Below are 11,945 nucleotides of genomic sequence, written 5' to 3'. Positions count from 1 at the left end.
GCCAGCCAGGAAGGCTGCTCCTGGGCTTAATAAAGACGTTATGCACCAAATTTAACCAGTTTCACTCTGTTTGCTGCACTGAGCAGCTCACATTTTAATCCGTTGCAGGGCATCTTCTGCAGGCAGGAGTGGACAACAGAGAAGGAAGACGTGCTCTCCTCCCAAAATTATCCAGCAGTGCTGGGAAGCAGGGTGCTGCCTTGCAGCTGACCCTGGGCACTGGTGTGTCCCTGGGATAATTTGTTTTTCCCTCCCTGGGGCTGCAAGGAGCAGCAGGGCAGGGCAGGAGCTGTGCGCTGAACAGTGGCAATGCTGCACCGCTGGACAAAACCTCCCTGCTCCCCCCATCCACGCTGTCAGTTCTCTCTACAGATGCTCTGTTTGCCTCTGCCTCAGGGAATCACAGCCCAGCTTTGTAATAGGTTTTTGGTTGCAATCCATGAGGCTTGCCAGAGCATCAAAGCTCCCTGGATGCGGCACTAACCCCTCAGATCCCCTCATGTTCGGTGCTCACACCTGCTTCATGTACTCACTTCTGAGAGAAGCTCCTCGCTTCTTTCCCAAGACCCAGGCTAGCCCAGAATTTTAAAAACCTCTCTTAATGTCTTCTTTTGGTCACTTTGCAAGTATGAAGACGTTTATTGATCTCACTGTTGTTTCTTACTGCAAAAGCCTGGGAAAACCCGTAAGGATTTTATTGCAAAATGCGTTACGCACTGTGAGTTTGGTCTTCTGCACAGAAAAAGGCTCCCCCTTGACTGGACAAGCCTGTCAAGTGCTCGGTTTTGTGACACAGAAGCTTGGTACACTACCGATTTCCCCCGATTAGGTGGATTCACTAAGGACAGGGGCAGGCTTCCCCATTGCACCCCTGAGAGGACAGGGCTGGGGAAGTGACCCCACAATGATAACAGCTCCCACGAGGGCTGGGGAGGCTCAACGTGCACGGAGGGCTGGGCTCTCACACAATTTTGTCCCCAGAGGTGACTTCATGAGCTCTTGGCTGGGAAGCCTCAGGTGACTCAGTCCAGATCAGTGTGCCAACGAAGAGGTGAACACCAACTCCCACCCGTAGAGCAGCTGCAGGTTTTGGAAGCTTCAAGATCTGGATGTATCAAGGAGCTGTGCTCTGCCTAGAGACACAGCATCACTGCCATGGGACAGAAACTCGTGGTTAAGGAGACAAAACCTCAACTGCTGGAAATGCACAGAGCTCTCTGGAAGTTAGCAGACCGCACACACGGGTGGTGTAGAGCAGCCCGGCTCCATTCCTGTCAGCAAACTGGGTCCTCGGTGCCAATCCTCCACTGGTTATTAACAGACCAATGCCATTTACCCCATAATCAAGCTCTTGCTCCCCACCACCTACTGCATTTCTGCTTCTTTCTTTGTCTCTGCCTTTTCTCCTGTTCCTCCCCATGCTCCCCATTCTGTTTGCTGTTTCCCACTCTCTCTCCCTCTCCTCCCTGCCTTTCCAGCTTCAATCCCCCCAGTACTTTGTTCTCCATTTGCCCATCTCCTCTTCCCTGCAATGATTTCTCTCGCGCACACACCTCCCTCGCTGCCTTCTGTTTCTCCATTTCATTTCCTTCTTTCCTCCACATCTCTCCCAGGTCCCAATTCCCTCTCTTTTAACTCCCCTCCTCTTCTCCCCCTATCGGCTCTTTCCTTCCCACCCAGGGATGGACGGCGGATATACCCCTGTCGATAGCTGTGATTTCTGCTAACTGCTTGGCCAGGGTCAAGGAGTTTTCTTCATTATCTTTTTATTGCAAACAGCCTCTGCATACAAGAAGCTCCATTAGTAAATATCGATGCACAGCAGGCTGGGTGCACATAGATTACCACGACACGTCAAACAGCAGAAATGACAAATAGGCAGCTGAGCGCGGGCAGTGAGGAGAGCTGTGTTAACGTAAGCAAGAAAACAGAGCGAATGCAACAGGGGAAATAATTAAAAACAAATACATCGGCAGCTTCCCACCACTGGAGAGGCAGTGGGGAGATGGAGGCTTCCAGCTCAGGAGCGGAATCCCCCACCAAGAGACTGCTGAAGTCCTGAGTGCACCTTCCCGGCTCCTGCAGCTGCTTCGCGCACGTGGCACAGCCTTGTGGAGAAGGCCTCGCAAACAGATTTCCAGGCACAATTTGCTCCCGAACACAACACAATTACAGGAACTTCGGTGCTCGCGTTTAGGGGTTGGAGAGGGGCGGCGCTCAAGCTGCAATCTTTCTAATGGCTTTGACCATCGTCTTTGGCAGGTTTGATTTTCAGGGCACGATCTCCTGCCAGAGTGACCATATCCATGTCTTGGTTGAAGTAACTACTAGGTGCACAGCAATGAGAAGGGAGCTAAACAGAAGAGAAAAGAAATATATCGTACAGAAAAAAAAAGAAAGGAAGATGAGAAAAAGAGGGTAAAGCACTATGCGGGGACAGAAAGAGATGTTAAGAGGGAAGACGGAAAAAATATCAACAAAGTGTTGAATACAGACAGCAAAACCCAAGTTTCTCATTATACAGCTCCATCAAAACCTCACGATTTATGTCACCTGAGAGTCCCGTCCACCAGCTCCCACAGAGCGTTGTGGTGTGACACCACCTCTGCATGTGGCTCGGGAGCTGTATGTAGGCTGCAGCCCAGATCAGGATACAAATCACGGCTCCTTGCTAGGGCCCAATCTCTTTATTGCTCCCAATTCCCTGGATTATCAGCTAAATGTAACTGGCAGAGACTTCTGCCATTGTCAGCAGCTCTCCCATCACCTCTCCAGACCATGCCCTGTGTCAAGCACCATACCCAGTGCTTCACAGTGTGTCCTCAAAGGGCAGATTGCCTCATCTCTACTTATTCTGTTTCAGAGCAATCTTAAGTCGTATTCTCACCTATTCTGCAGAGCTCACGTCTACTACCTCTGCCTTACACCTCTCAGTTCTGGCTGAGTCCTTAAAAGATAAATTCAGGAAAAGTCCTGTTGCTTCTCACAGAGACACATTTTCATTGAGAAACAGGTGAATAGAACTGTAGGAGAGCCTCTTATGAAAATAAAGTTGAGAGGGTCAAACCCTCTTTTTTGATTAGGACAGCTCGTCATTTGATCCACGCAACAAATATACTTCATGCCTTTAACACCATCAGTTAACTGGCCCAGTGTATTGATCTCAAGAAGTGCCCTAAAACAGAGTAAAATCTTAAAGGAGATGGAGCAGAGAGTGTAAGAACCAGTATTAAGTCAGTAAGGAAAGCCTGCTCTCTAAAGTGTCTTTCCTGCACTGTATTGGTTTTTGAGGCCTCATGAATAGCATCCCTTTTCTCTGTACGCAGTTCTCTAACTTCGGAGTTTTCCATGACTCATTGCCCCAAGCAGCAATGAATTGTCTCTGCCAGGTTGCTAGTTCTGGAGTATTAACAGAATATTGAGAATCTCATTTCTGATCTCCCTTAAAACCTCTCGGTAAATGGATCTGGCTCCGAGAAAGGGCAAAAATAATGTGTGCAATAAAAAGGCCCAAAAAAAGGAGGAGAAAAAAAGAGAAATGAAAGAAAAAGATGGGATTTCCAGAGAGTCCTGACTGATCTCCACTTCATTATTGAAAGATTGGACTATTAAAGGGACACAGTAGGCCTGAAGGAATTGTGTGATCATTTGTGCAAATGGTAATTTCAGTGTTCAGTCTATCATATCCATAAACATAATGTGGCTGGGACTGACATGAGTTATAGCAAATCCCTTTCCCAGGAGGCTCCATGCCACTTTGATGCAATGCCTGAGAACGCAGAGAGCTGGAAAGTAAGAGCCGCTTCCTCCTCCCGTGCTCGCTCTCAGCTGAGCTGATGGGTGAAGCCACTCTGATTACAGCAGATTTGTGGAATTAAATGGAGGAGCCGTAGTGCTGACAAAGAAACTGTTCCAATTGCAGAGAAGCTCATCTCTGTCTTGTACTTACTCACTCACACAACCGAACATGCAAAATCTGTTCAGTAAATAAAGACGTGTTACTCTGGCTCAACACGCTGCTTTACTGAAGTGCTAATCCCAAGGGGAGCGCACGCCAAATACTTCCCCTGCTTTACAGATGTGCTGCTCGACTATGTGTGTCCTCACATGCTTATAGGTGGGGAAATGCATGTCCTAACATTGAGACATCACTCCTCTCCTCTCTGTGAACTCAGCAGCCAGCAGTGCAAAAAGGGATTTTCAGCTGTGCCAAGTCTGAACACCCTAATCTGATTGACCTTAATCTCAATCTCTTCATAAGAATTGAGTAGCCTCAGCCTGCTGAGACCCCACCAGCAATATTGTGAATTCACCTTATTGCACGGAAACACCAGTTACAAAAGCCCAGTCCCAGATAGGTATAGCCCTGACCTTAGAAAACAATCTTGCTCGGTTTCTGACCGATGCAAATGAAGCTTTCACACAGTTTCTACACTGAGATAAATATACACAAGCTCCCCCAGCTTTCCAAAGGCAAAGGGCAGAAATTTAAGCTTTATATTCATTGGTTCTGGAAAGCCAGAGGGGAAAAAAAGAAAAAGAATTTTAAATGTCACAATACTGTGTATTTATTCATATAGAATCCAAGGAATTGGATTCTTATTTGTGCAGAATTTCTGAGTAACTTCTTTTCGAAGAAGAGGGCCAACATTGTGTCAAATCCTGTGGCACACGCTGCATTTGGAGCAGGGGTGTACTTGATGACAGCCTCTGGATTGCACAAAGATGGGGCTTTGCTGGGGAATGTCTTTGAGCACCAACCCCAACAACGTTCTTTGCTCACTGGCACATCACAGACCTGCAGTCCTGCTACCAGCTGACTACCCCACATGCAAGTTGCACATTTCATCTTCATCTTGTATTAAGATCACGAACGGTATCTAAAACATCATCCACTTCTCCGGAAGCATCGCCCTTGATTTTTCCAGCAGCTCAGTTTGAAACCTTGCCTTTTGTTGTTGTTTACGTTTTGTTTGTTTGTTTTGCCTTGGATGTTACCGTTCAGAAGTTAAGAAACAGCCGCCAATTAAAAGCAGACATTTCCTTTGCTCAAGGGAATTTGACTGCAGTAGCTAAGGGAGAGATTTGCGGATAGATCAGCCTGCTTCTCATGTCCCAGGCTCGCACAGCATCGGTGGGTTTGGAGACCTTCACCTCTGCACCTGCCTGAAATTCCTCCTTGCAGTAATCTCTTTGGAAGGTTTCTGACCTGCAGAGACAACTCTGTGAGTCCTGTAATGTGGCTTAGAAGTCAACCCCATTAAAAAGTAACAAACTGCCTTTCTACCTCAGGCCTTCCCACACGTGGTGTTCCTAATGAGGGTCCGGCTTTTAGAGCAACCAGAAACCAATTCTCTGCCCACGGAGAGCGGCAGCGGAAGGCGAGACTGTACCTGTGCCATGGCACGGACCACATCTCTGAGCTGGCCCGTGGACAACCACAGCTTGTTGGCTGCTGTGAGCAGCAGCAGGTGGCTCCTCCAGAGAGCAGCTACCGCAGAGCTACGCTGGGATTTGGATGGGAAACTGGCGTGGGGAGAGCTCGCAGGATAAGCTGCTTCTGCACGGCCTCCCGAGAGCTCCGGCCAAAGCAAATCCAGGAGCAGACACGAACGAGGGACCCAGCACTGAGCCTGATCCAAATACGAGGACTTTCTGGGGGCCAGATCTCCTGCAGCCTGTGACAAGGACTGCCAGCAATCCCTATCAGCCATGAAGCTGGAGAAACAGCTTGGGCAGAGGAAGCTGCAGATCATTAGTCTGCTTTGCCTGATTGCATGGAGTTTCTCCCTTGGCTCAGCAAAGCCAGCTCAATTCCTTTCCCTGTTAGACATTGGCCCAAATTACAGAGTTTACATCCAAACTTTACAAAGCATTAATATTTAGATGGTGGGTTATGTTTCCATCTATAATGCCTTTAATTTTATGGGAAAATAACATACATTCAAGTTTAAATGTCCCAGTTTTCAACTGCTTGGCTGGTTTCTCATCTGATTTCCTGCTGGTTTTATTCCACCAGTGTAATTTCCTGACTTGGTGGAGTAGCACCTGATCTTTGTCAGAGTAAAGGAGACCAGAACCAGGCCTCTTTTCAGCTGGACGCTGTGCTGGCTTTCCGAGCCAAGGACACAACAAAACTGAGCCCAGTGCCTCCTGGGACCCATCTTCTGTTCCAAGAATAAAACTGAGACATTTCCTATGTTTGCAGACCAAACTCTACCTTTAGCTGACTCCCTTGCACACAGGAAACCAGGCAGGTTTTATCTGTTTTGTTTTTTAAATGCTCAATGGATGAAAACAAAGCTGTTCTGCAAGATGAATTTCAGCTCCCAGAGACAAATTCTGCCACCTTTGCATAACACCATGAAAACATGGGTTGGGAACAGGGAATGTTGCTATAAACTACAGAGTCATTAATGGGCGACTCTGTAATAATCAGGTGTATTTATAAATCAGGAACAACTTTCCCAGCAAGACTACTTTCCATCACCTCCCACTGCATTATTGTTCCCTGCCAAATCTGTCAGCTCACACTTGCATTGTTAATTAAGTGAACCACTCAAGGCAGGTGAACAGTGAGGAAACAACCCGTAATTTTCCCCGTGATCATTTCTCTCTTTGGGTCTCTGCACTTGGCTGCCTCCTTTCCACATGACCTGCTTTCTCCCCAGCACAGAGGCAAGCCCGTGAAATGCACCTGTGGGGAGAAAGAGGAAGCAAACAGGGGAGAGAGAAAAGACAAAATTTGCCGAAAGCCTCATCTGGAGCTTTCAGCATCTCCAGCAAATCCTATTACTGCCTTCGGAGGGAGGGGGGTGGAAATGCTCCAAGAAAAAGGATCAACAGAAAAAACAACACTTCTCTCCACTCTCCTCCTTCATTGCCTCTTCAACATTCCCCCCGCGCTCATTCCTCCTTTTGCTTGCTTAGGAAATTGCAGCACCACCAAAATCCACAGGCAGCTTCAGCTCCTTCCCCTCTCTCTTGACCTTTTCACAGTTCTAAGGGTTATTTAATGAGCTTAGAAAAATAATGCAGTTAATGGCAGAATCCCTGGAAGGGCAGCGCTATCGAGCTTCCCTCTCCTCCTCCTCTCCCTCACTGGAGGCCTTGTCACCTTCAAACCTCCACTTCCAGCTTTCTTTCTTGAGCACTTTAAAATGTCTTCAAATTAGCACCACTTCATGAAATGGAGAAAGAGATTAGCGAGAGGCCTGGAAAGAGGCATTTAAATGTTGCACTTTGAAAAACATAGTCACAGAGGTTTGATCTTCATATGCTAGTGAGAATAAAGAGTGATTTCTTTACAATCCAGATATAACAACTGGCATAAAACAGAAGATCTGCTAATGTGTTCACCCTACTATATCTCATAGAGAAAGCCAAAATACACTGTAATATAGTGAGGGGATGGGATAACAATCCCTGAAGATCCAGACAGCTTCACCCATGCTAGTAAAGAACGCATCAATTTACACAAAATTAGGTACATTTGTGGCACTAAATCTTGACTTGATTTCAAAGGGCTGGAAGTTGGTAATCTTACCTCTCATCTTCTCCAGCAGAGACAAAACCTACTGCCCACAGGCACTAGCCACAACTCATCTTTCTTCCCAGAATTCAACTTCCCACCTGAGACCATGTTATAATTCCACGTAGCATCCAGAGGCTGTACGTGGTTCTGAAGATAAAACCAAGTATAGCATGAATAATAAAGAAATAGTAAAGAATAACCCACCTTTTGAATTATTTTGGGGCCTTAAATGCAAGTAAAAGTAGTCTGTAAGGGTATCCAAAATGGTATCAGTATGAAAGAACTTTGAAATGTCAGAGTGGTCTAAATTAGAACTGGGTTTTCAAAGCTTTGTCTTTGCTCTGGCAGGTTTCATTCCATATGATCTCTTAATCATTCTTCATCTAGCAACGAATTGGTCCTTTCCACTTGGAGACGCACCCTTCATACTTAAGAGACTTACCCCAGGTTTCAGCAGTAGGCACTAGTCACCTTGGACCTCGGGTCAATGCAAGGGAAACATCTCCGAGGTAATTCAATGCACCTAAATCTGAGTCACAGTCTGGAGGAGGCTCTTTACATTAATTATAGGGGAATCTAGTATGACTAAATCCCTAAGGTAAGTACCTTCATCAAGTGTCTACAGTTAGGTGGGATGAATCTCAAGTTTCCTCCACCCTTGAGAGGCTTTGCAGAAGAGCTCTCCCTTCTGACTTGGAGAAGTCATAATGTCTGCATTTTTCAGCTTAAATTTAATCATGGCTAGTTGACATTCCTTTGTTCTTGTGTCAGTGCTACCCTTGAGCTTAACAAATTGTCTCCTTCCCTGGCATTATGAATCCTTCTATTCCTCTTATCCTCCACAATCCCCTCACTCGTTTAGCAACAGCAATTTTTTATTTATCTTAAAAATCCAAGACTTTGACTCCCTGTCCACTTGATTATCCCATCAGTCCTTCCTAGAACCTGCTCTTCTCTGAAATACTCTGCATCAGACAAGAGTGTCTAGAACTGCACTTAGCATTACAGCTGAAGGTATATCAGGTACTTATACAAAAATATTTGCTTTCTCTTGCTTTATTAGACATACGATGCATGAGGTATCTTAGGATTTGCCTTTTCAACAGTTCCATCACATACTGATGCCTCAGTGGTCTTTTCTAAGGTCATCTAGCTTATCCAGGTATTTCTCCAACTCATAAACATTGTCCTCCTACGCAGATTCCTCAGTTCACTTGTTCAATGCTTCCCAGTACCCTAGCACAAGGAAATTCCACTGAGTTTACACCAGCTCTATCCAACATCATTTGTCACTGGTATTTTGTGACAATTTCCACTATTAATGAAAATATGAAATTGGATCTGACAGGACTGGCCCTTGAACAATTTTATTACCAACCACCCCCACTGAAATACTTCCTTTCTTGGAGAACTCTTCTCTTTTGGTGGCACTCTTATTATCTAACTTCATTTCACCCCTAATGCCTCAATGAGTATTTTTCATATTGCCTGTATCAAGTGTTCCTAGATCCAAGTGCAACAACCAGCTGGAAAATAGTTACCTTCTCAAAGCAAGATACACATCATTCTTTTGCAGCCTTTTCTTGGAGAAAGATTTGTGATCCACCTTACGCTGTTCTAATTAATTTTGTCTTTCAAAGGTGTTTTTGCATACCACAGAGGTCACACTAATAGACTTATAAATGCCTTGATCATTTTTTTCCCTCTAAAATACACATGCCATGCTTACAATTCTTCCATTATATAGTATCAACCTGCTACTGAACCAACATTTTGTTAAACAGGCCTTTCAGATATCAGAAATAAAAGCAATTTGTTCCTCTCATTATCATTGTATCAAGCAGTTTGAATTTTACTTCTGCCTCAGCTATAATAATTTAAATGTCCATACACTTCTTTCCATTTGTGTCCCACCTTTATGCCATGGTTATTATCAACATCCTCATTGAAATTGAAAGAAAATTATTCATTTTGTTTTCAGGACAAACAAAGATTACTTTTAAACTTGGGGCCATTCTTCCTGCATGGTGTCAGTATTTCTTCTCTCATTACATTCTCCTTATTTCTATGGGCAAGGAATTTCTACTGTTTGTTTTAATTTCCTCTGCAAAGAATTTCCTTTGCAAGGAAATTAAAACCTTGACATTTTGCAATTCTCACTTTATCCCCACAGCTCATCTGAGATGTTGTTCTCATCGCTGATCAGTCCCTTTCTTTATAGGTCTACTCATAACCTAAGTGGGTATCTGGAAACCTTTGATTCTTCCTTTGTCACAGGACATTTATCCTTTTGACTTTCTGAATCCACATAGTTGTCTGATGGCTTTAATACAGAGAATTACACAATAGATAGCCTTTATCCTAGAACCTCAAGCCAATTCCCTTGTGTTAATGTAGTCGGTCACAATAAAAAAAAAAAAAAGAGAGAGAGAGAAAAAAGAGTTATTTCTAGGATTAGGAGAATGATCTTATGCCTCAGAACTTCCAGAAAAGGAAAAAATAAAAATAAAAAAGGTTACTCACTACAATTAGAAGTCCACGTGCTGCCCAGGGTGCTGAAAAGAGCTGGAGTGATTTCTGCAGTATACCCAAAGGATGGATGCTGTAATGTGGGCCAAGTTTATCTGGAAAACATAACGTTGAATATTGAGGTCAGATTCATTCCTGTAAAGGGAAGCCAGCAGAAAGAATTTATCCACGAGTTATATAAGTTTACCCAAAATACATTTTGAGCATGTAAAGCAGAGAATGGCTTTTTTTTTTTTTTTCCCTAGTGTTCTGCACAAAGATAGCTTTTACTTTAGTAGATAAAGCCAGTTCTTGTCTCATGATCTTAAACTGAAATGCACGTACAAAAATCTAGATTTAACTGGTGTTATCAGTGGGGAAAAATCTGTGATCTACATTTGATTTTAATTCAGGTCTTATGGATCTGAATTCCCATTTGCTTTTATACGTTGAAGGTGAGTACCTTTTAATGTCAGACGGTGCAGCGGTCAGCCAGCTTGCTGCATGGGTAAGCCATTTCACTTTACTCTCCAGTACCTCCATCAAACCCACTCATTTAGCATGGAGCATTTTAGAATACACAATACAATTGAGCAGGGACATCACCCTTCAGCCCCTTCCATTTTTGTGTTTCCTGAATTCCTCTGTTGAATACTTTTATTGGATATTTAGAATATGCATTGTCACTCATTCTGGACAATTTCCTTTCTATTAAATGTACTAATGCACAGCATCTGCTAGCATACACATAGCTGATCCACAAAGACTGGGGAGTTTAAGGACTGCCGGATGACTGGAGCCGAATTACCTAGGGGTTCCTTCTCCTTGAATTATTCTACTATGAAATTCTCATCTGCAGGCTGCAAAGGGGAAACGACAGAGAGAAAAGAAACAGCTTCTCCCTGTCTAAACTTTCTGAGGAGCCTGTCGTGCTAAGTACTGGCCTGTCTCCTCTCGTTTGCGTTAACAGTGTCTAAATCACTCTTTCAACTCGCTGCCTTCCACAGGAGGAGCTGAGGCAGCAGCACAAATGGATCCTTAAGTACAAGGGGCTGGAGTGAGCTATTTCCATATGTACTTGGAGATGAAAAAAAAAAAAAGAGTACTTTTAGCTTTAGGTTTCTATCTCTTACCTCCATTAATGCAAGCCTAGGAATCACTTAGCTTTTTATTTTCATATTAAAAACATCTTAAAGTAACTTAAAAATGGGTCTGAATGTTAATATCAAATAATTACAACCTGGGGATGAGCTTAGTTTCCATCAGTGGTGACCCCCTGAGACATCAGCTCTGCAGACTCCCACATCCCTTGCTCCAGACTCACAGACAGACAGACTGCAGGCACAGATAAACAGCCCAGGGCCTAAGCATGGCAGGATGTCAGCTGGCCCCTAAAATGTTAGCTCCAGGAATAAGGTACACCTGTGAGAGGCTGCTGTTGCCTTTACCTTTGGTGCAAGTGCTGGATGAGTGTGAAGAGCAAGAGCTGTATCCTCCATGGCTGACAGCTCCAAATTCTTCCACCTATTTGCCATTAGTAGGGCAGAAGAAAGCCATGAATGGGTGTGCAGCAGATTTAGGGGCTTTAATCTGGCCAATAAATTGATCCAGCTGGACTCAAACAATAGTGAGGCAAAGCAAAGCCAATCTTTGGCTCTTGCAGCCTAGGTGTTCTGTGCCACAGCTCTGCCTCTGTGTGCCCATTGCTGCTGGAAGCTCTATCTTTGGAGTGTTACAATCACCAAAAAGGAGGCTAAGGCCGCCTACGGGCTCTCTTGCTAAAATTGCTTTCATTTAGAACTATTTATCAGCGTTTTCACACCATTTTTCAACCACTCTCCTCAGCAGCCCTGTGCAATGCAAATACCTCCAAGTCATCACTGCAAGCCGAAAGAGCCCAGCC

General features: G+C 44.5%; 1 long non-coding RNA gene across 2 annotated transcripts; it reads right to left on the bottom strand.

Moving 5' to 3' along the window:
* Positions 1–1,758: 1,758 nt before the first annotated feature.
* LOC137842794 (uncharacterized) lies at positions 1,759–11,418 on the bottom strand. 2 transcript variants are annotated; one of them, XR_011089219.1, is made up of 3 exons: positions 11,283–11,418; positions 10,058–10,158; positions 1,759–2,353 (listed from the first exon to the last, which is right to left on the bottom strand). It is a non-coding gene; the product is annotated as an uncharacterized lncRNA (long non-coding RNA). The 2 variants fall into 2 exon arrangements; XR_011089218.1 differs by lacking the exon at positions 1,759–2,353 and adding an exon at positions 9,480–9,916.
* Between the last annotated feature and the right edge of the window lie 527 nt (positions 11,419–11,945).

The sequence above is a fragment of the Anas acuta genome, chromosome 20, assembly GCF_963932015.1.
Source record: "Anas acuta chromosome 20, bAnaAcu1.1, whole genome shotgun sequence".
In the NCBI taxonomy this organism is placed as follows: Eukaryota; Metazoa; Chordata; class Aves; order Anseriformes; family Anatidae; genus Anas; species Anas acuta.
The sequence above is the reverse complement of the archived record's forward strand: the minus strand, read 5'-3'. Positions and strand labels throughout refer to the sequence as shown.